Genomic DNA, 21,862 nt, shown 5'->3' on the forward strand with positions numbered 1-21,862 from the left:
GCTTTGGAGCCCGCCCGCCCACCCGGATCTGTCAGTCCGCCCCCCTGCCTCAGTCCCCTGATGCGTGACTGGGATGACGCCAGGCCCTCGCGCACGGCATTGTCCCGAGGATTAAATGGATTCACGCGCTGGGAACAGCGCTTGGCAACGCCATCGCCCATGAACACTAGGCGTTGCCCATGTCACGGCGCCGTCAGGAAGGGAAAACAAGATCATGCAGGCGAAATGCTGGCTGGGTGCCTGGGGATCGCTCCGTAAATCATGCTTCCTTGATCTCCATCATGACCCCGTTTTTCCTGGCGGGGAGAGCCCGAGGCTATGAGAAGACGGGCGGCTTGGCCAAGGCTGGGCAGTGTGTGGGTGGTGGAGATGGGGTCCACACCAGGCCTGGCCACTCCCGGCCTCCAGCCCTGTCCAGAAAGCCCGAGGCGCTGGGGCAGGAGCAGGGAGAGCTCAGCAGGTGACAGGCCGGGCTGGCCCAGGAGGCCTGGGGCTGGAGCCCCAGCTGGAGCAGGTCTGGGGGGAGCCATAGGCCAGGGCACCAGGCGCAGGGCAGGGGCGGTGAGGAGACGCTCAGAGGTGGGGCTGGAAGCCGTGCTCCCACGCTCTGGCCTCGGTGGAGAGGGGTGACAAGACACGAGAGGTACCCCGTCGCCCTGCCCAAGTAGCTGCGTGCAGGCAGCGACGGAGGCAGTAGATTTCCATCCCTGCCGAGAGGCAACACAGTGCCAGAAAGCACCTGCAGAAGGCAGGGCCACCTCCCATCTCTCACCGATGGCGATGCCAGTAACACAGCCTCGGGAGCGCGAGGGGGCGCCGGGCCCCGCGAGGACAGCGGCAAGAGGGGGCGAGCGCTACTGTTCCCATTTTACAGATGCAGAAACCGAGGCAGGCAGAGGCGTGTGAGTGACTAACCCCCAGTCTGGCCTGCCTCTGCCAGCCTTCCTGGCCCCAGTCCACCCGCCACATGGTGGGTGAATCCCCGGGTTCCACAATGTGGGATGTCAGACCCGGGGGGTGCAGGGACAGCAGAGAGCGGGAGGGGGTTCTGGGGGAGGGTCCCAGGTGGGGGGATGGGGAGTGAGCAGAGGAGGGTGCGGGGCTCAGTGGCGTCTTCTGGGGGCCCGCCACCAAGGGTTTGCACCATCGCCCAGCACAGTGTGAGGCCCGTTTTTGGGGTGACAGCTGGTCTCTTGCCCGCCCCCCCTCACAGATGAGGAAACCGAGGCGTGGGTGAGGGACAGAGGGGACCGGGGGGGCTTGGGACTCAGGGTGGGAGGAGTGCGCAGGGCCTGAGAACGGCCGGAAGTAACAGGACAAAGCCTGGGAAACGTGGTTGCGTGTTTACCGGCCGGGAGATTAAACTCCATGCAGCCGGGGGCTCACTAGGGAGGCTGGCAGGCAGCAGCAGCCCTGCGGAGGGAGGCAGGCTGGGTGTGAGGGTTGCAGCCGCCAGGCCAAGCCCCAAGCACGCTCTGCGTCAACTCCCTTTTTAAACCGTCTCCACAGCAAGGGGTAATGCGCCCTGGGCCAGGCTCCGGGCACTGCACACACATCAACCTTCATAACAGCCCCCAGGCAGACGGGGGTCCTGAAGGCAGGGCAACGGAGGGGCAGAGATGGGATCTGAACCGGGACTGAGGGCCCAGGGCTCCTGAGCTCAAATCCTCTACTGCCGGACACTTTCGGTTTGCTGGAAGGACAGGACAGCCAGTGCAAAGGCGTCCAGGACGCCCCGCCCTGTGCCGAGCCTCTGCGAGGGCCTGCTTGGTTCTGCGTCCATGGTTGTTTTCATCTTTGAGATGGCACTGAACATCCCCACGTAACAGTTGACCAAACGGAGGCTCAGGGGTGTTGGTTACTTGCCAACAAGTTGGTTGCTTGTTGGTTAGGTTGCCCAGTCGGGGTGGGCTGTCATCTTATGAGAGGAGGCCGGGACCTTGGCCCAGGAAGGCAACTAACTCAGTCCTGAATCAAGGAAGACTTCCTGGAGGAGGTGGCGCTGACCTGAGCGTGAAAGAGGAAGGGCTGGCTTGGTCCCAAAAGGCTGGAGCTTCGCAGAGCAGGGAAAGAGCATGGACCTCAGGCTGTTGGGGCTGGAAGGGTGCACACGGGGGAACCAAATAACCAGCAAGACCCAATCCCTCCTTCTCAGAAAACAGGCACCCCTCCAAGGGACTGGGAGGCCCAGGGGTCCCAAGCCCCCTCCACATCTGATATCAAATCCCCACCAAGCACCTGGCCTTGGGCTGGGCCCCCAGCAGGTGCCCTTAACAAGTCTAGTCACAGAGCCGCAGAGCTGGGAGGGACTTCGTGCACATCTGCCCGTGAACAAGGGGCAGACGGAGGTGCAGAGAGAGTGCTGGACTTGCCAGGGTCACACAGCAAGGTGGGGACAGACGCAGGCTCACAGCCGGCTCCCTCACCCCTTCAGGCCCCAGCCCCCGGTTCCACCTCAAGGAGGTTGGCTGTCACTGTGTCCCTGCACAGAATCACAGGGCGCCTGCTCAGGTCCGCGCGGATCTTAAAGACTCAGGCCTGAATGATGACGATGATGATGAAGTACTAATAGCATTGCTGGGCTTCCCTGGTGATTCAGATGGTAAAGAATCTGCCTGAAACACAGGAGACGCGGTTCAAACCCTGGGTCGGGAAGATCCCCTGGAGGAGGGCATGACAACCCACTCCAGTATTCTTGCCTGGAGAATTCTATGGACAGAGGAGCCTGTCCGCTGCAGCATGGGCTGCAGTCCATGGGGTCGCAAAGAGTCGGACCTGATGAGTGCCTAACGCTTTCACTTTCAACAGTACCACTAGCAGTAATGGCTCACCGTCCTGGGTACCTGCGGGGATGAACGCTTCTCCTGTAGTACTCCCCAGCATACTCACAAGCTTTGGGAGCTGAACGCTACTCTCCTCCCTCTTTCCCTGGAAAGAGGCCCGGAGAGGTAAAGTCACTGCCTCCAGGCCCTGCAGAGGTTAGTGGCCAAGCCCAGGTTGTCCAGCTCTGCAGCCCCGCCCCCGTGGAATCGAGTCTCTCTGTCCTCCCAGGCGACAGTACACCAGGACAGACAGACACACCCCAACTCTAATCGCGTGGAAGAGTCCCCGTTGGAGGAGACGGTGCTCAGCTGGCAGCAGCCAGCCCCCCTCCCGGAGGCTGGCGTCACCTCCAGGCACTGACCGCGCCGTGTCCGCCATCCGCAGCCCTACCTTTTCCTTAATAAGTCTTGGCCCTGAACTTGTAGGTGCGTCAGAGGAGAGCAGAGACTGACAACACCGTCTTGGCAGGGCGGGGGCCGGCCCCCAGCCCGCGCCTGGCTCTTGAGGTTGTCACAGGCACCTCTCCACGCTCACTGCCCAGTGAGGGCCTGGGGGCTGGCAGGCGGGGCTCTAGGCCTGCAGGCGTGCTCTGCCCACACCTGTCTCCACCAGCCTGCTGGAATGTAGAGCCTGGCACGGCCAGGAGGCCCAGGTGTGGTGGGTGAGTCCTGCTCAGGGTGGGAAGCGGGGTGTCAGGTCGGGGGGCTGGGGGCGTGGTGGTAATGGAATAAGTGACAGCTGTGTTTGAACCCTGGGGCTCAGCTTCCTAATTGGGAAATTCTGGGCCGGTCTCTGTGCCTCTCAGAGCCTCAGTTTCCTCATCTGTGAAATGGGAATTCTGAAATCAGAGAGTTTGAAAAACAGCCAGTGTACGTCAATTAGATCTCAAGAAAGGTGGAACTTAATTACATGGTTAATTTAAAAATTATAATGAATAAAGATAAAAGCAACTGGCTAGTGCCAGGCATGTAGTGGACGTCCTGCATAGTGGCTTCCATCCCTAGGTGAACCAGATGGCTTTCCAACCTCATTCAGGATTCAGTCTTGAGGAGTGGGGATCATGGCTGGTAGGTTTTGAACTGTGGTGTTGGAGAAGACTCTTGAGAATCCCTTGGACTGCAAGGAGATCCAACCAGTCAATCCTAGAGGAAATCAGTCCTGAATATTCACTGGAAGGACTGATGCTGAAGCTGAAGAAGCCCCAGTACTTTGTCCACCTGATGCAAAGAGCCAACTCATTGGAAAAGACCCTGATGCCCGGAAAGATTGAAGGCGGGAGGAGAAGGGGACGACAGAAGATGAGATGGTCGGAGGGCATCATCAGCTCAGCGGACACGAGTCTGAGCAAGCTCCGGGAGTTGGTGATGGACAGGGAGGCCTGGCATGCTGCAGTCCGTGGGGTCGCAGAGAGTCGGACACGACTGAGTGACTGAACAACAGCTTACTATCCACCCCCCTCCAGCCTCCCCTCTGTGCTCAGACTCTATACTCCTGAAGTCCCTTCTCTCTCTGGCCCCTGAGCCCTCTGTACGCTGTTCCCTCTGTCAGGAAAGCAACCCTTCCCCCCTCCCATCTGGCCAGTTCTCCTTCATCTTCCTCTGCTTAGACCTCACCTGCTGTTTCTGAAACAGTCCAGATAGTGAGCCCTCAAGGGTAGGGCCCACATATGTCCCGAGCATGAGCGTGTCCACGGTGCTTCCTGGGCCCTGGTACACAGGAGGTGCTCAGTAAATGCTCAGCGAAAGGTTTGCTCACGCTTGCTCTCCTCTAGGGATGGAGCTCCATTACTGTCAGGCAGCAGGGCCAACCGTCCAGCCCGCCAGACTGTCTTCATGAAGCCCTTTTGTCTGCGCTCCGGGTCACAATTCTTCGCCTGCGATGGCCGCCAAGACGCAGCAGGTGTCAGCGCTGGAGGCCCGGAGATCCATGCGACGCGGCTCAAGGGTGACGGAGCAACGGCTGCGATGGCCGGAACAGCGTGTCAGCGGCCACACCGTGGGGCCTGAGAGTCCTCATGTTCTGGACACCTGATTTGTCCGGGCCCAACTGGCAAAAGGAAAGAGGAACGAGAACCCAGGGTGAAGAAAAAGAGGAAATCTGATGTTGGCTTTGCTCACGCCAGCACCCTCCGCCCCGCCCCACAATTTCCTTCTGTTGCCTCTGCAAGGAGGGTGTGCATGGCTGGACCCATGAGACCTCCCCCCCAGAACACTCCAGGCCTTGGGTACCAGGCGGAGCCTTTTCTCCCGACGACCCTCAGAGGACGCGATCCCCAGTGGGCCAGGAGTACTGGGACCATTACCCCCTCTTCCCTGCCCAAGCCTCTTGAAATCACCTGTGGCCCCTCCTCCTGTTCCAGCCCTGCAGGGAGATTTTCGAGGTCACTAATACCCAGAGCTTTGAACTGGGGATATCTCCAGTATGGACAGAAAGCTTCCCCCGGCTCCTTAGGCGCTTTGCTGAGCAGACTCACACCGCTAAGCTTTCCTGACCGAGTCAGAGCCGCACTGCCAACTGAAATACCAGCTGTAAGTCAGTGAGGTTGTGGACTCCTGACCCCACACGGGTGGCCCCAGTTAGCCGCTGACCTCTGTCACTTTCCTTTGCCCTCTTTTTGCCCTTGGTTTTTCCAAGAATAACTACAACACCTTCCCTTGCACGGGCTCGTCGTATGACATCACCCTGACACTCCTCTCTTTGAGGGGTAAAGTCCCCGTGTTCTCTTCCCTTGAGTCTTTGGCGAAGATAGAACAATGCTGAGCAGCTTCCAGGGCAGGTCATAGCAGTAAGGTACCATCCCCCTGGTTCTTCTGGGACACTTGCTCTAGGAACCCAGCTGCAGAGCTGTCAGGAAGCCCAGGTAATCTGTGGAGACCCATGTGGGGAAGCTCAAAGGCTCTGCCAGTTGAGCCGAAGGATGACCTGGAGTTGACCAGTAGGCGGGACGGGGAAAGGGTACCCAGCAGACAAGGGGAGCAGCATGTGCAGAGGCTCAGAGGCAGGAGAGAGCTTGGCGCACCTGGGCAGTGCCAAGAGGTGCAGGGTGGGGGGCAGGGCACGCCACGGAGGCCGGAGGGGATGGAGTGCCTGTGGCCAGGGCCCAAGAGGACGCTGGAGGCTGGCTGAGCGGGAGGGCCTGGGCAGCTGGGGAGAAGCGTAACACATGATGGCAGTGCTGTGCAACTTCAGCCGGGTGGGCAGTGCACTCAAGGGGCTGAGCCTGCAGGCGGGTGGGAAGAATGAGACCTGCTGGGGGCCTGGACTAGGGTGGTGGCAGTGGGGATGGAGGGAGAGCTTTGTGGGCGGTGGTACCACTGGGTCTCTCGGCCAGGCTCACTGTATTACTGCAGCTGGTGTGACGGCTGGGGGGAAGGGGACAGCCTCTGACCTATAGGATGGCCGCCTGGGGTCAGTCTTCGGCAGCAGGGCCATGATGGGGTCAGAGTGGCAGGCCACGTGGGGTGTGAATCCCAGAGGCCTGCAGCCCAGGCTCCCCCACCACCATCAGGCTGACAGGAACAACAGCGGTCCTTACCAAGGGCCTCCTGCACACCAGACACTGGCGAAGAGTGTGGCATCCTCTCTTGTAATCGTCTACGAATATGAGGTAGATGCCCATTTTACAGGTGAGGAAACTGAGACTCTCAGGTAAGGTAAGCCACCATCCCAAGGCCTCTCAGTTGGGAAACCGCATAAGCAGGACCGGACGTCGGCACCTTCCTGGAGGCTGTGGAATCCGCCCGCCTTGGGGATGAGCCACCAGGTCTGGCATTTGCAGATTTCTGAGGAGCTTTGGGCGGGAGGCTGCGGGGTCAGAGACATCTCATTGGAATGTCAGAAGGAATGGGCTGAGTCAAAGTCCACTCAAGCCAAATTCCCCAGATTTTGTCTGAAGAAATCCTCCCACTGCTCACACAGGAATAAAAGATTGGAGAGTCAGGCCTGTGCTGAGCTATGACGGGGTGAGGGGCCCAAGCCAGGTCTGGGGGTCGCAGCCAGGCCTCCGGCCCAGGAGCGGCTCCTGGAAGAGGCTCTGCCCCAGCCCCTGCTGCCTCCGTGCTGCCTCCGGATGGAGGTACAGCTTTCTGGAAGTCCTCAGCCTAGGGTCTGGGCTGGAACAATGACCTTGTCCCTGGGGGGCTTCAGGGGCTACGGGTTACCATCTCATAGGCTCTGTCTCTCCTGGGCACATGTGTCCATCCTCCAGATCTGTCCTGCCAACCTGGCTGCCTGGCTGATCTACCGGGGAGCCTTGTAAAAACTAACGCCCGGGGACATCCCTGCCGGCCCGGTGGCTAAGACTCCGTGTTCCCAAGGCAGGGGTACCCTGGTTCCACCCCTGGTCAGAGAACTAGACCCCACATGCAGCAACTAAGACTGAGGATCCCGCGTGTTACCACCAAGACCCTGCACAGCCAACAAAAATCAGAAAACCCAGCGGCAACAACTGACACGCAGGCCGCAGGCCAGAGCCAGCACCATCAAAGTTCCTCATTTGATCCCGACGCGTGGCTGGCGCTGAGAACAGCCGTGAAGAGCGTTGCCTTTGGGATCACACGTGTGCGGGCTCAACTCCGGACTCTGCTTGTGTGCTGGGTGACCCTGGGCACGTTTGGCAACCTCTCTGAGCCTTGTCTCCTCCTTCTATTGAGGGACACTCTTGTCATGGGCCTGAAGGGATTAAAGCATATGATTTGGGTCCATAGCTTGGAACTTAGAGCTCAAAAGGAAAAAAAAAAAGGCACCTAAATTCATCCTGCTCACAGCAACATCGACCTTGCTGAGTGGAAGGGGACACTCTGACTCGGGATTTCAAAGGAGCACGTCAAAAAGGGACTTCTGGAACCGAGCTCGGAGGCTGGAACCGTTACGCTGAAGTCCCATCACAGCCAGACATGCTTGATGCCTTCCTCCTCGAGGATTCGGGAGTGAAGGCCAGTGTCGCTGACGTGGGCGGTGAATTCGAGGGCTACGTGGGCTTTCTGTCTGGAATCAGCGGGTCCTGCCGTGTGGGACCAGGGATGTTTCCCAGAGCAGGGCTGCGGCTCTGGCAGCTTGTCAGAGCCCCCTCTGCCCTGCCGCGCCTGCAGCACCCCTCCTGGGCCGCAGGATGGAGGAAGGGGCTGGGAGAGCAGCCCCCGCCCTGGCCAGGGTGATGCACACACCACGTGCCTTGACGAAACAAGCCGTGTCTGGCGCTCTCCGCTTGCCACATTCTGTTGTGAACACCTTGCATACCTTGCCTCATTTGCTCCTCCAAACTACCTTATGAGGTGAGCGTCCTTAGGCTCCATTTTGCAGATGGGAAAACCGAGGCGCGGAGCAGTCAAGCAAGCACCTTGTGCAAACCAACGCACGGTAAGTGGCAGAGGCAAGGGCTGAGCCCAGCCTGGCCCGCTCCGTGAAGCACGGAGAGCTCCCTGAGCCGTCCGCCATCAGGGTGGCTGCGCACAGAGGCGGCTCCACAGAGGAGGAGGCCGAGCTCTGGGGCTTTGCAGCCCCAGGGCCACAGGCCAGCCAGACTCTGGACCGGGCCTGTCTGACGTCAAAGCCTGGCTTTGATTAGCTATCCATTTCACATGCAGTGTGTGTCTATATCAGTCCCAGTCTCCCATTTATCCCTTGCCCCGCAGCCCCTTGCTTCTCCCCGCCAGCAGTCGTGTTTGCTTTCGATACTTGTAACTCCATTTCTATTTTGTAAATAAGTTCATTTGTTCCATATTTTTAGATTCTACATAAAGGTCTAATCTACCAAACAGCATAAGGAACGCTTCTCATTATTCTGTAATGACCTTTATGGGAAAAAATTTAAAGAAAGAGTCCATGTATATTCACTCTGCTGTACAGCAGAGACTATCGCAACCCCGAGAAGCCACTATACTGCAATAAAAATAAAACAAGGACTTCCTTCATCCTTTCATTCACTTATTTATTCATCCACTCTCTCTCTGTCTCATCAGCACTTTAGAGCATCTACTGTAAACCTGGCCTTGGTCTGGGTGCCGGGGAGACAGAGATGAGACAGGCCCTCTGCCCCCAAGGCCGTCCCAGGCAGTGGGGCAGACTAACAAGCAATCTCCCTGGAATTTGGAGAAAACAGAGACTGAGAGGGCCTCCCTGAGGAGGAGGAGACTGAGAGGCATCACCCAGCTTTCAGCTGGGCGTCAAGGGATGAACAGGAGTTCACTCGTGAGGCGGAAGATAGATGGGTCCCAGGCTGGGCAGCCAAACTAGCAGGAGCGAGAAAGGAGCTGAGCCCTGCCCAGATGAGAGAGAAAATACCACATATTCCTCATTCCCAAGGTCAAGGACATCCTCCTAACTACGCATGCACAGAAAGGCTCCTTGGAGGTCAAAAGAGCGGGGGTATTGCCTCACAGTAAGTGATGTCAACGTACCCACCAGCCTTCTCGCTAGAATCCATCTTGGCTCAGAGAGAAGCACACAGGAAGACGCCGAGACGGACCGAACACGGACTCTGAACCAGGTGAAGTAAGGGGACTGCCCACAGGAAACCCGGAAGAAATGCCCCAGAAAGGCGAGCCAAGCCACCACGAGGGCGTGACTCTCTCTGACCTGCCCGTGTGACTATGCACATGCACACGTCTTCCTCCTGACAAACACTGGGCTCGCTTCCCCGCTGTCCGCCTCTGTGTGGAGATTCACTTCCACACAGGCGACAAGCTGGGCCTCATCACTGGCCGCTGGTCCCCGGGGGTCTGGTGGCCAGGATTCGACGCGCCCCCTGCCACTGCCTGGGCTCAGTCTCTGGCCGGGAACTGAAACCCTGCTTCAAGTCGCTGCGGGCCGAGGCCACCGAGGTCACCGGGGCCTGGCCAGGGCGAGTGAATCATCTCACAAGTCACAAGACCGAGCTGGTGACCTTGGCGAAGGAGGCTGCAGGGGAGAGAGACGCTGCTGAACCTGGCTCCATCACTCCCTAGACAAGTGAGCGTGACTGAGTCACTTCCTTCTACGCCTCAGTCTCCCTTCCTGGAAAATGGGGGCCCTAGTGTCCATGTGTCAGGCTCCCCACCAGTTCATCACCCGGCCCTCCCTTCCTTGTTGGGGAGTGCTTGTGTGGCCCCTTTCTCTGGTCCTTGCTTGTGCTGGGCTCTCAGTCCAGTCCCCCCACCACCACCCCAGTCTCCCAGCTTCCAAGGTGTCACCTGTCCAATCCGTCGGGAGCTTTCTGGGACACATTTCTGACGTGGCGCGTCCCCTGCTCAAATTCTGGGGCTCCCCATTGCTCCAGGATGAAACCCAGGTCTTTGTGCTCTGGGCCTTGGGGAGCTGGTCACCCCTGCCCTTCTGTCTCCTCCCCACCAGCGGACGTTGGTAATTTGATCTCTGGTTCCTCTGGCTTTTCTAAATCCAGCTCGAACCTCTGGAAGTTCACAGTTCACATACTGTTGAAGCCTCGCATGGAGAATTTTGAGTGTTACTTTGCTAGCGTGTGAGATGAGTGCAATTGTGAGGTAGTTTGAACATTCTTTGGCATTGCCCTTCTTTGGGATTAGAATGAAAACTGACCTTTTCCAGTCCTGTGGCCACTGCTGAGTTTTCCATATTTGCAGGCATATTGAATGCAGCACTTTAACAGCATCATCCTTTAGGATTTGAAATAGCTCAACTGGAATTCCATCACCTCCACTAGCTTTGTTCATAGTGATGCTTCCTAAGGTCCACTTGACTTGACAGCAGCAGTAATGTGCAACAGACCTCAGTCTCATAAGGGAATCTGATAAATAAACTTCTCACAAAGTCATGTGTCGGGGAAAACAGTTGGGAGACTGTTCTAGCTTAAAGAGACTGACCTGGTCGTCACGTGCGACATATACCCCCTCTCTAGACCTGGGTTCCAGGAACTTCCCCGGCGGCCCAGTGGTTGAGCCTCTGTGCTTCCAATGCAGGGGGCGCGGGTTCAATCCCTCGTCGGGAAACAGATCCCACAGGCTGCACAGTGCAGCCCAAATAAAATAAAATCAATAAGAGGATCCTGGTTCTGGGAAGGAAAAGAGGACAGAGGGAAGACCCAGCCACGTGGAATACCCGGGGGCAACTTGAGTCTGGATGGAGAATTAGTAGATCGTTTTAATTTTCTCTCGTAATAATGATGACGTACTTATGTTGAGCAAGGTCCTTGCTCTTTGGGGACACATGATCAAGTATTCAGCAGTCGGGAGGCGTGAAGTCCTAGCTTGGGCTTCAGCCACAGAGCACACGTGTTCTGTTCTGAGGAGCCCTCACTGTGGTCATGCCTCTGGGCTACCGCACATGTGGTTCCCCTGCCCGAGATGCTTGTCCTTGCTGGGTCTAACGAGATGCCAACCACCCAGGTTAAGGGCTGTGGAGATGAGATCTGAGGGGAGGGACCAGGGAGACTGGAAGGACGGGAAAAGCAGAGGCACGGAGTTTTGCCAACACTTTATGCCACAAGCAGGGCTCTCCTAGAAGCTGGCGGCCAGACCTCAGGCTTCAGGGGTGAGTACTAGGCCACCGGGAAGAGGCGAGGTGAGCAGGCAGGGCACGCAGTGCAGGGTCTCAGGCTGCCAGAAATCTGGGGCATACAGTTCTGTCTGGTCTTGTCCGCGGTCAGGAAATGTTTACCGGAAAACAAACACTCTCGTCCCTGATTAAGGGCGATGGTGAGGACCCTCAAGCCCTCTAACCAAGAGAGGCCTTACCCGGAGGGCTGAGCCTGGCCACATCCCTTGTCCTGGAGGCCCGCCTGGGCTGCTCGAGGGAGGCAGGCCCCCACAGAGAGGTCTCCGCACACTAGACAGACGTTTTCCTCCAGATGCTGTTCAGGGACTGTGTTTCGAGGTGCTGGAGACATCTGAGGAGAGGGAAACGCTCTGGAAGCAGACAGATCCCTTGGGGTGGGGGCGGGGGGCGGGGGGCCTTGCCTCTTTCTAGAGCTTCCTTTGATGCATCCCTCAACGGCCCGTGGCCGGGAAGGGTTTTTTCCAGGACACTGGGGGCTCCCGAGAGTTCCGATGGGCACGACCAAATCCAAGACCGCCTCCTCGTGCCTCTTTGTCCATCGTCTGCCTACATACCTCCCGGGATGGGAGGCTCACTTCCTGGCCAGGAAGCCCACACACAGTTCAGCTGGAACCGGCTTCACCCTCCCTTGCCGTGAAGGGTCTTGGGCTTCCTCGCCCTGGGAAGCGCCCTGCAGAGGCTTGGGGTCAGCAGTCAGCTCCCTGCCGCTGCCCCGCCCCTGGCAAACAGTTCCCTCCCTTTCCCCTCTTCCACCCCAGCCTGGAGCACCTTCATGCCTCGACACCCGGGCTGAGCTGAACCAGGAAGCCAGGAGAATTAGTGGTATTGAAGCATGGTTAAGGGGGCAGTGTTAGCCCTACAGCCATGGGGTCTAACTCCAGCAGGACCACTTCCTGGCTGTGTGTCCTAAATTCCCTGAGCCTCCACTTACTCATCTGTCAAATGGGAACAATGAGGCGCCTCCCTCACAGGGCTGAATAAGATAAGCTGGGCGGGCCTTTCTGCACCTCCCCGCCACCCCGCTCTGGGGCTCAGCCTGCCTCAACGCCCTCCCCAGCCCGAAGGGTCCGCCCCTTCCTCTCTTTGCGCTCTGCTCTTTCCAGCCCCCAAGCTGTTGCCTCCGCCTGGTATGTCCACTCCTCTGCCTTCTTGGTTGCCCACCCCATTCATCCTTCAGGGAGGGCACTGCTTCCAGAGCCTCAGTCTCCCCACCAGAGAGGTTTTGGGGCAGGATGACTGGGATCTGGGGCCGGAAGACTGTCCTCTGTTCAGATCGCATGACCCTGCGCGAGACCCTTCTGCCCCTGAGCCTCATTTGGCCTCTTCTGAGAAATGGGGACAAGAACCAAGCTCTTGCCCTGTGCTCTGGCATGTCCTGGGAGCTGCAGAGGTGCCCCTGGGGTGCAGGTGCAGCTGTGCAATTGTGCATTTCCTGGAAAAAGAAAGCCATTTGGGCCCAACCTTCAGGGCCTGAAGCGTTGCGGTTACATAAATTCCGAAACTCATTTTTCCCTGTAATTATGACAAACTCCTGGAGCCCCGAGCGAGTGGGCCCCGGCCTCAGTTCTCGCTTCTGCACTTGTTGGAACAAACCCCAGAATTAATTTAATTACCGTCCCGGGCTTCCGTCCAGGTGGGCCCTGCCAGGGCGCCTCCCTCTGGATTTCATTAAGTCTCTTGTCAACCTCACCCGCTCCGCACTCCGGGCTTCTCTCGGAGCCAGCCCACCGAGCCGGGGAGGGACCGGCGCCGGCCCCAGCTCCTCAGCGTGGACTTTGTCTGCCTGGGGCTTCCCACAGGTCCCTCCCTTAATAGCCCTGGAGCCAGGAGGCTCCTTGGCAGGGAGGCGGGAGGCTGGGGTCTGGGAGCAGACACAGAGGCAGGTCCTCTGGCCATGTGGGCAGTTTTCAGGACAGTGTCTGCAGACAGAAGCTAGGTATGGAAGGCGTAGAGGCAGCTTCAGTTGGTTGCAGGGAGGGAGGGAGCTCAACAGTTCTGGAAGCTGTGTTCAGGCTTCCGCCTCACCAGGCACCCATGGGGAAGCTTCTGAGCATAGACGCAGGCTGAATCCTGCTCCAACTCTCGCAGGATTCCTGGTCCCAGACACAGCCTGGTCACAACACCGCCTCAGACAGAAGCCGAGCTGTGATGCTGCTCCTGACCTGGGCCTTGAAGCCACTCCCAGATGGAGCTCTGGTTCTGGTTCCAGACTGAGCCCTGAGCCTCGTCTCAGTCTAAGGCCTAGATTTGTTCCCAGACGAAGCCCTGGTTCGGCTCGTAGACCTACCCCTCGACTCAGTCATGAACGGAGCCCTGGTCTCAGGGTGACTGGGCCGGGTCACGATCCCACCAGCTTGTTTGGGAATTCCAGTCGCTCGCCTCCTTGCCAGCGCTTGGCATGGTTAGTCTTCTCACTTCAGTTCCAAAAGTACTGGTACCTCCTTGGGGCTTAGTTTGCATTTGTGACAAGTGATGTTGAACATCTTTCCGTGTGTTCCAGTTCAGTTCAGTCGCTCAGTCGTGTCTGACTCTGTGACTCCGTGGACTGCAGCATGCCAGGCCTCCCTGTCCATCACTATCTCCCAGAGTTTGTTCAAACTCGTGTCCATTGAGTCGGTGATGCCATCCAACCATCTCGTCCTCTGTCGTCCCCTTCTCCTCCTGCCTTCAATCTTTCCCAGCATCAGGGTGTTTTCAAATGAATCAGTTCTTCACATCAAATGGCCAAAGGATTGGAGCTGCAGCTTCAGCATCAGCTCTTCCAGTGAATATTCAGGACTGATTTTCTTTAGGATGGACTGGTTGGATTTCCTTGCTGTCCAAGGGACTCTCACGAGTCTTCTCCAACACCACAGTTCAAAAGCATCCATGTGTTTATTGGCCATCATATATCTTTTGTTTTGCCCATTTTAAAACTGTGTTGACTTTTTAAAATTGTGGTAAGAGATATATAACATAAAGCTTACAATTTTATTCATTCTGCTTTCTGTCTCTGTGAATTTGACTCCTCTAGGGACCTTAACTAGGTGGATTCCTACAGTATCTGTCTTTTTATAACTGGCTTATTTCATTTAGCACGATATCCTCCATGTCAATCTAACCTGGTGTCAAAACTTGCTTCCGGAGATCAGCCCTGGGATTTCTTTGGGAGGAATGATGCTAAAGCTGAAACTCCAATACTTTGGCCACCTCATGCGAAGAGTTGACTCACTGGAAAAGACTCTGATGCTGGGAGGGATTGGGGGCAAGAGGAGAAAGGGACGACAGAGGATGAGATGGCTGGATGGCATCACCAACTTGATGGACATGAGTTTGGGTGAACTCCGGGCGTTGGTGATGGACAGGGAGGCCTGGCGTGCTGCGGTTCATGGGTCGCAAAGAGTCAGACACAACTCAGCAACTGAACTGGACTGAACTGAACTAAATATTACACTGGACATATGACCACATTTTGTTTATCCAGCCACCTGTCAATGGACATGTTCACCTATAATAGTGAATAACGCTGTGAAGTACATGAATATATAAACATCTCTGAATTTATGTTAGATGGTTAGCCATTTCATTATTGAGTTATAGAAATCCTATTTTTGAATTAACAGTTAATTACCAACTATAGTTGAGAGACAGGCTTCCCAGGCGGTGCTAGTGGTAAAGAATCCGCCTGCCAATGCAGGAGGCTCAAGAGACTCGGGTTCGATCGCTGGGTCAGAAAGATCCCTTGGAGGAGGAAACGACAACTCACTCCAGTATTCCTGCCTGGGAAATGCCGTGGATGGAGGAGCCTGGTGGGCTACAGCCCACAGGGTCGCAGAGTCAGACACGACTGAGCGCACGCACAGTGGAGAGACAGCGAACTTCTTAGCAACTATCACCTTAGTTAACTGTTAACTGAGCAGTGTTTCAGCCAACACCTCAGTGATCAGCTAATATTTGGTCATTAGCCAATCCTAACTTTCAGCCAAGATCTTACAGGTAGGCTCACACCAGGCTGAGACCCAGCCGAACTGGGAGGGGAGCACGAGGGGGTCATAAGGAAGCGTGAGGGTGTTAAGGGCAAACCCCTGAACGGATGAGGGAGGCCCTCGGCGCGTGCTTCGCTCACGTGAACCATAAACCGGGGACAGGGTGAGCCCTCTCCCTTCCTCTAGATGCTGTCCATGGGCGCTGAGCCCCACAAGGGGCCCAGCCCCTATTCGGTACATATTTAAAGACCGAACTATAGGGCCATCCACAGCTCTGCTGGGGCAGGTCTGATAGGAGAGCTCTGAGCTTTGGGCCTCGATGTCTCCTTCCAGCAAATGGGCGGGCTGAGGCCTGGAAAAACCCTAACTTGGGGTGAGTGTAGGTGTGGGGCGGGGGGTGTGGGGACGCTGTGCGCCCAGCCTTGGAGCTCACAGGAGGGTGGGAGGGGAAGACAGAAGTGGCAGAGCTGCAGAAGAGGGTGAGATCCCAGGGGCTCCGGCCAGCTCGGACATCAGTCAAGGAGCCATAACACTCGGCGGCTCCCCAGGCCCAGGAGACAAAGCTGCCCTGTCACGCCCCCATCTCCCCGTCCCTCTCCTCCGCACCCCTGCACCCTGTAGTGCTGTCACGCCCTGACTCCCACCCTGAAAGCCACTCTAGCACACAGCTCTGTGCCTTTGCGGTCTGCATCCGATACCCGGAATGCTTTTCCCTCTTCTCCAAGAGACCTTCTGCAGACTTAGTTCAAATGGGATCACCACCTCAGGGGACCCCTTCCTGGGGCCAAGTCTCTCTTGGGAAATTTTTTTAAGGGCCTTGATGGGATCTGAGGCTCTGTGGCTACAAATAGGCTCTGGTTCCTGACTCAGGACCTGGCTCTCCATGAAACTTTTTAAATGAATGAATGAGTGAGTGAATGAATTAATAAGCCCATGAATGAGTGGATGCAGGAGTGAGCGAGAGAGTGGGTGGTGGGTACTGGGCCCCGTGCCTTCTCCCAGGCATAGCAGACCTCAGTCTCAGAGGCACACCTGGCTGACAAGCCACATGTTACTCAGAAACACGTGGAACCCGGTGCCCAGGCCCTACGGTGCAGCCGGCCCTTCTGAGGCGTCTGCCCTGCCTGTTCCAGGGTCTGGGCTCTGGTCCTCCTTGCTCGGCCCCCTTCCCCAGGCTGCACCATCCTGGGTCAGATCCAGGCGCCCTGCCCCAGCTGAGCAGGGCAACGGGTGGTCAGGCCTTGGGCCCTGACATCCCCTGGCCACAGGTACCAGCCTCCTCCACTGGGCCCAGGCTGCAGGGCCCCACAGGCAGCTTTGAGGGCCCGACCCAGACTTGCGTGGCTCTCGCTACAGCCTTGCATTCCTGAGTTTGCTGTGTGGCCCTGGGTGGCTCACCCGACCTCGCGTGACCCACATCTGCGTCACTCACACATCTGCACGGGGCTCCCTGACCTTGTCTCCTAACGCCGCCCCGTTGGCCTGGGACGCATCCCGCTGGTTCCCACACTGGGGTCTGAAACGCTCCTCCGAGATCTTGGTCCCTCCCCATCTTTGTGTCTCAGTCCAAAGGTCGCCTCCTCAGCGTCCCTGGCCGCTCTGGAAGGTGAGGGGTCAGCCCAGCCCTGCTGCTCCTCCTGCCGGGTGGTCTCGGGCCCTGGGAGGAGACCTCTCCTGGGTGGTGGGCCCCGCGTCTCACATCCTGGGGAGCACAGGGCATTGGGCTGCAGAACTCTGGCCCCTCTGTGTGCCGTAGGCTGCCGGCTGAACCTCGTAATAAAACGATCTGCTGTTCACTGATGCCCCTAAAAGAACAGTATCATAAGCCTGACGTCACAGGACACTGGACTCAGGGCAGGCTGCGGCCTGTCCGAGGCCACCCGCGGTGGGGCAGAGGAAGGCTCCTTCTGTACCCCTGCCACTCAGTTCAGTTCAGTTCAGTTCAGTCGCTCAGTCATGTCCGACTCTTTGCAACCCCATGAATCGCAGCATGCCAGGCCTCCCTGTCCATCACCAACTCCCGGAGTTCACTCAGACTCACGTCCATGGAGTCAGTGATGCCATCCAGCCACCTCATCCTCTGTCGTCCCCTTCTCCTCCTGCCCCCAATCCCTCCCAGCATCAGAATCTTTTCCAATGAGTCAACTCTTTACATAAGGTGGCCAAAGTTACTGGAGTTTCAGCTTTAGCATCATTCCTTCCAAAGAAATCCCAGGGCTGATCTCTTTCAGAATGGACTGGTTGGATCTCCTTGCAGTCCAAGGGACTCTCAAGAGTCTTCTCCAACACCACAGTTCAAAGGCATCAATTCTTTGGCGCTCAGCCTTCTTCACAGTCCAACTCTCACATCCATACATGACCACAGGAAAAACCATAGCCTTGACTAGACGGACCTTTGTTGGCAAAGTAATGTCTCTGCTTTTCAATATGCTATCTAGGTTGGACATAACTTTCCTTCCAAGGAGTAAGCGTCTTTTAATTTCATGGCTGCAGTCACCATCTGCAGTGATTTTGAAGCCCAAGAAAATAAAGTCTGACACTGTTTCCACTGTTTCCCCATCTATTTCTCATGAAGTGATGGGACCGGATGCCATGATCTTCATTTTCTGAATGTTGAGCTTTAAGCCAACTTTTTCACTCTCCACTTTCACTTTCATCAAGAGGCTTTTGAGTTCCTCTTCACTTTCTGCCATAAGGGTGGTGTCATCTGCCTATCTGAGGTTATTGATATTTCTCCTGGCAATCTTGATTCCAGCTTGTGCTTCTTCCAGTCCAGCGTTTCTCATGATGTACTCTGCATATAAGTTAAATAAGCAGGGTGACAATATACAGCCTTGATGTACTCCTTTCCCTATTTGGAACCAGTCTGTTGTTTAATGTCCAGTTCTAACTGTTGCTTCCTGACCTGCATACGGATTTCTCAAGAGGCAGGTCAGGTGGTCTGGGATTCCCATCTCTTTCAGAATTTTCCACAGTTTATTGTGATCCACACAGTCAAAGGCTTTGGCATAGTCAATAAAGCAGAAATAGATGTTTTTCTAGAACTCTCTTGCTTTTTCCATGATCCAGCAGATGTTGGCAATTTGATCTCTGGTTCCTCTGCCTTTTCTAAAACCAGCTTGAACATTAGGAAGTTCACGGTTCACGTATTGCTGAAGCCTGGCTTGGAGAATTTTGAGCATTACTTTACTAGCATGTGAGATGAGTGCAATTGTGAGGTGGTTTGAGCATTCTTTGGCATTGCCTTTCTTTGGGATTGGAATGAAAATGGACCCGTTCCAGTCCTGTGGCCACTGCCGACTTTTCCAAATTTGCTGGCATATTGAGTGCAGCACTTTCACAGCATCATCTTTCAGGATTTGGAATAGCTCAACTGGAATTCCATCACCTCCACTAGCTTTGTTCGTAGTGAGGTTTTCTAAGGCCCACTTGACTTCACATTCCAGGATGTCTGGCTCTAGGTCAGTGATCACACCATTGTGATTATCTGGGACATGAAGATCTTTTTTGTACAGTTCTTCTGTGTATTCTTGCCACCTTTTCTTGATATCTTCTGCTTCTGTTAGGTCCATACGATTTCTGTCCTTTATCGAGCCCATCTTTGCATGAAATGTTCCCTTGAAGAGATCTCTAGTCTTTCCCATTCTGTTGTTTTCCTCTATTTCTTTGCATTGATCGCTGAAGAAGGCTTTCTCATCTCTTCTTGCTATTCTTTGGAACTCTGCATTCAGATGCTTATATCTTTCCTTTTCTCCTTTGCTTTTCGCTTGTCTTCTTTTCACAGCTATTTGTAAGGCCTCCCCAGACAGCCATTTTGCTTTTTTGCATTTCTTTTTCATGGGGATGGTCTTGATCCCTGTCTCCTGTACAATGTCAAGAACCTCATTCCATAGTTCATCAGGCACTCTATCAAATCTAGGCCCTTAAATCTATTTCTCACTTCCACTGTATAATCATAAGGGATTTGATTTAGGTCATACCTGAATGGTCTAGTGGTTTTCCCTACTTTCTTCAATTTAAGTCTGAATTTGGTAATAAGGAGTTCATGATCTGAGTCACAGTCAGCTCCTGGTCTTGTTTTTGTTGACTGTATAGAGCTTCTCCATCTTTGGCTGCAAAGAATATAATCAATCTGATTTCGGTGTTGACCATCTGGTGATGTCCATGTATAGAGTCTTCTCTTGTGTTGTTGGAAGAGGGTGTTTGTTATGACCAGTGCATTTTCTTGGCAAAACTCTATTAGCCTTTGCCCTGCTTCATTCCGTATTCCAAGGCCAAATTTGCCCGTTACTCCAGGTGTTTCTTGACTTCCTACTTTTGCATTCCAGTCCCCTATAAGGAAAAGGACATCTTTTTTGGGTGTTAGTTCTAAAAGGTCTTGTAGGTCTTCATAGAACCGTTCAGCTTCAGCTTCTTCAGCGCTACTGGTTGGGGCATAGACTTGGATTACTGTGATATTGAATGGTTTGCCTTGGAAACGAACAGAGATCATTCTCTCGTTTTTGAGATTGCATCCAAGTACTGCATTTCGGACTCTTTTGTTGACATGATGGCTACTCCATTTCTTCTGAGGGATTCCTGCCCACAGTAGTAGATATATAGTGGTCATCTGAGTTAAATTCACCCATTCCAGTCCATTTCAGTTCGCTGATTCCTAGAATGTCGACATTCACTCTTGCCATCTCTTGTTTGACCACTTCCAATTTGCCTTGATTCATGGACCTGACATTCCAGGTTCCTATGCAATATTGCTCTTTACAGCATCGGACCTTGCTTCTATCACCAGTCACATCCACAGCTGGGTATTGTTTTTGCTTTGGCTCCATCCCTTCATTCTTTCTGGAGTTATTTCTCCACTGATCTCCAGTAGCATATTGGGCACCTACTGACCTGGGGAGTTCCCCTTTCAGTATCCTATCATTTTGCCTTTTCATACTGTTCATGGGATTCTCAAGGCAAGAATACTGAAGTGGTTTGCCATTCCCTTCTCCAGTGGACCACATTCTGTCAGACCTCTCCACCATGACCCGCCCGTCTTGGGTTGCCCCACGGGCATGGCTTAGTTTCATTGAGTTAGACAAGGCTGTGGTCCTAATGTGATTAGGTTGACTAGTTTTCTGTGAGTATGGTTTCAGTGTGTCTGCCCTCTGATGCCCTCTTGCAATACCTACCATCTTACTTGGGTTTCTCTTACCTTGGGCGTGGGGTATCTCCTCACAGATGCTCCAGCAAAGCGCAGCCATTGCTCCTTACCTTGGACAAGGGGTATCTCCTCACTGCCGCCCTTCCTGACCTTCACCGTGGGATAGTTCCTCTAGGCCTTCCTGTGCCCGCGCAGCCACGGCGTGGGAGTTGGTCCTCCCGGCCACCGCCCCTGACCTCGGACTTGGGTAGCTCCTCCCGGCCGTCGCCCCTGACCTCGGACTTGGGTAGCTCCTCCCGGCCGTCGCCCCTGACCTCGGACTTGGGTAGCTCCTCCCGGCCGTCGCCCCTGACCTCGGACTTGGGTAGCTCCTCCCGGCCGCCGCCCCTGACCTCGGACTTGGGTAGCTCCTCCCGGCCGTTGCCCCTGACCTCGGACTTGGGTAGCTCCTCCCGGCCGCCGCCCGTGACCTCGGACTTGGGTAGCTCCTCCCGGCCGTCGCCCCTGACCTCGGACTTGGGTAGCTCCTCCCGGCCGTCGCCCCTGACCTCGGACTTGGGTAGCTCCTCCCGGCCGCCGCCCCTGACCTCGGACTTGGGTAGCTCCTCCCGGCCGTTGCCCCTGACCTCGGACTTGGGTAGCTCCTCCCGGCCGCCGCCCGTGACCTCGGACTTGGGTAGCTCCTCTCGGCTGTTCCTGCGCCGTCGCAGCCTGGCTGTCTCGGCTGCTGCCCCTGACCTCGGATGTGGGGTAGCTCCTCTCGACCGCGCTCTAGTGCGCCGGTCGCAGCCGCCCACGCTCCTCGCCAAGTCTCTGTCCCTCTGACTTCCCAAAGACTTGTGCTTTTCACCATAAAATAGGCCCCACAAGGTGAGGCAACGGGCAGCAGAGGACCGAGCCTGTGCCCAGAGGAGGTCATCTGACCGTGAATCAAGGGCTGGAATCTAAGGTCCCCTCAGACTGGCTGGACTCTGAATTTCTACTCCATCCCATGTGTGTGTCCCCTTCCGTCTGGGGGTGCGGGGCCTGGATAGGGTGTGGACAGGGGTGGGGCAGCAGGAGGACCCTCTTGCCCTGTTTGCCCTAGCCCGGGCACCGACAGCCCCAGCAAAGGCAAGAGGTGGGAATGAGGTCCTCAGTGGTGGACACCCTGCCGAGCTGGGGGAGCAGGGAGGAGAGAGAGGGAAGAGGAATGGGCTGCCCAGGGCCTCAAATGCCAAGCCCAGGAAGTGGCAGCGGGAGTGACAGCAACTTCTTGGTAGCTGCTCCCTGGAGGAAGGTGACCTCGGAGAAGAAAACCAAGCCCCCAGAGCTCTCTCCTCTCAGCAACCTGGTGCAGGAGGGAGGCGGGTGCTGAGCCTCCTGCCCTGGCAGCCTCCAGGCATGGCCAACTCAGGGGTTCTTTATTCGGGAAGAATTCAGG

The 21,862-nt window shown here is 55.9% G+C and overlaps 1 long non-coding RNA gene across 3 annotated transcripts; it reads right to left on the reverse strand.

Moving 5' to 3' along the window:
- Positions 1 to 3,701: 3,701 nt before the first annotated feature.
- Positions 3,702 to 10,461, reverse strand: LOC104975607 (uncharacterized). 3 transcript variants are annotated; one of them, XR_009492417.1, is made up of 3 exons: positions 9,222 to 10,461; positions 6,359 to 6,627; positions 3,702 to 4,869 (listed from the first exon to the last, which is right to left on the reverse strand). It is a non-coding gene; the product is annotated as an uncharacterized lncRNA (long non-coding RNA). The 3 variants fall into 3 exon arrangements; XR_009492418.1 differs by lacking the exon at positions 6,359 to 6,627 and having other exon boundaries at positions 9,226 to 10,461; XR_814683.4 differs by lacking the exon at positions 6,359 to 6,627.
- Positions 10,462 to 21,862: the final 11,401 nt, after the last annotated feature.

This window comes from Bos taurus, chromosome 22, assembly GCF_002263795.3.
Source record: "Bos taurus isolate L1 Dominette 01449 registration number 42190680 breed Hereford chromosome 22, ARS-UCD2.0, whole genome shotgun sequence".
Classification (NCBI taxonomy): domain Eukaryota; kingdom Metazoa; phylum Chordata; class Mammalia; order Artiodactyla; family Bovidae; genus Bos; species Bos taurus.